Below are 2,190 nucleotides of genomic sequence, written 5' to 3' on the forward strand. Positions count from 1 at the left end.
GTTTTAATCTGTGGATTTTCCTGCTTGTGAAAAGAAATAAAATATGAATCATGACTCTGGGTTGTGTTATGTGTTTGGGCCCCATAACAGAAGTATTACCTTGGAGGAGAATGCAGAGGTAAACTCATATACAGACAATACAAGTGAAGCATGCACATGGCATTCACTTCTCCCAGCCCTGAATTCTACTCCAGCAGCATTGTGCAGTCACTGGTATAGGATGTGGACCATAGCCCTGCTTGGAGGCTGATCTTGCTGAGAAATACCTATCACCATCCAGCACACATGCACGGATGTGGCTAAGCCATAAGCATTGGCTGACTCTGTAGCTTGCATTACAGTGAATCCACCCTGCCATATGTTCCAAAGTTTAGCTTCTGTCCTAATACAGAGAGTGTAAGGGGAGTGATTCTAATTTCTGCAGCTTTTGTGAGGCTGTATCTTTCTAGAAGTTTTCTGGGCAGAGGTTAAAGCCAAAGTGGGAGTTTGGGGTTGCCTTTTTGATCTTTTCTCCTCTGCCATCAGAGAACTCCTTCTTTCCACCTTGCACTAACACCTGCACATAGTAATGCTAACTGCATAGAGAAACTTCACCCCAACTCCTGGGAAAATGGAAATTACTTCACCTCTCCCCCAGAACTTTATTTCTGCTCTCCCTGAGCATCCCCTGCTCTTGGATGCTGAGTGACTGAAAAACAATCACCCCTTTTGAAGCTTCTGTGTGCTGCTAAATGCCTTAGACATCTTTGAGGTAGCAACTGGGACTCCCCATTGCCTAGAATAACCTAAGCTGAGCTGGGAAGGAGAAAGCTACAGTATACCTGAGAGTCTTCTGAATTAGTGCTTATCTCAGGGCTATTTCTCAAGGGAAGAGACTAAATCATTCAAGTTTGACCTGTCTGCTCCATCCTGTCCCTTGTTTAGTGTTCATACAAGTGTTGCCCTTTGAGTGAAACACAGTGATATGAAGCAAAGCTCAGAAGACCTGAGTTGAAATGGGAGATTTGTAGTTCAGCTGAACCCACCTGTGCTTTCAAATAATCATATGCAATATTTGAATTGAAGAGTTACAAAGAACTCCAGATACAGTAAGAATTCCCATGTCAAATGCATAGTGAAGGAGAGAAATCAAATAGAGGTAAATGCACAGATGTGCAAGTGTCTGAATAATGTTTGTGTGAATGCATTAGGAAAAATAATGTGACATACACTGCACTTTTATAGAAGGAGTTTCATTTATTAGCTTTTGGATTTTTCAGCCAAATGTATCCTGCTTTTGTTTTGTGTCATATGTCTGAACCAGAGCAATTGTTTGAGGATTAGAGATGTCACAACCTGGTGGGAAAAACATCATTTTCTAGGAACAAGATCTACTCCCTATCCTTCTTTCCAGCCACATATGCAAAAAAGCAGTCAGCTTTATGCTTCACCTCATCTTATATTAGCTCCTATTACCAGACTATTTCATGCGGTACCTTGAAAGAGGAGGTGGAAAAAAACAGGAGTTTTGAGAACTTTTTTTTTTGGATGTGGTTTTTTTTTGTTTTGATTGACATAAGTTTGTTTTGATTGACGTAAGCTGTCAATCAAGAATGGTATACAAGGACAGACCCCATATCACATTCTAAGCTGTTACAGAGTGGATGGGTTCTTTGTCAGAGGTTGTGGATATTGACAGGGCAATTCAAAAATAGATGAAAATTTAGCATCTTTCACCACTTTTAAAAATGAAACCTCATGATTTGAGAGATTCCAGCTTATGGTCTGGGATCTTTTAAGACTGGCAGCTTGGGGAACAGACAAGCCTCCACAGAACCTTGCAAGAGCTGACTGTGAGAGTGTGAAAGCTGTGAGCAAAGACTTAGGAGTAGAAAGTCTGGGACAGAGGAAGAATGGGGGACACAGTGAGGGGTCTAGATTTGGACATAGCCCTGAAAGTTCTTTGGATGATGCTTCAACGTGTGGCTGGGATCTCTGGGGGTTTTGACATTGGGATTTTGGACAACAGAATTGAATTCCAAGTAGAAGGTTCCAGAGTAATCCTAAAGTCTCAACAACTTGAGGCAAAACTAGAAGCATTGTGAGTTTTGTTGGTGGTGGTGGTTTTGGTATTAAAACTAGAAGCATTTTCTTCTTGTTAAGAGTGAATAATCTCCATATATACCACAGAGATCTGCTCATAAGGCAGCT

Source organism: Nothoprocta perdicaria, unplaced genomic scaffold (assembly GCF_003342845.1).
Source record: "Nothoprocta perdicaria isolate Ctin4 unplaced genomic scaffold, notPer1 scaffold_386, whole genome shotgun sequence".
Lineage (NCBI taxonomy): Eukaryota > Metazoa > Chordata > Aves > Tinamiformes > Tinamidae > Nothoprocta > Nothoprocta perdicaria.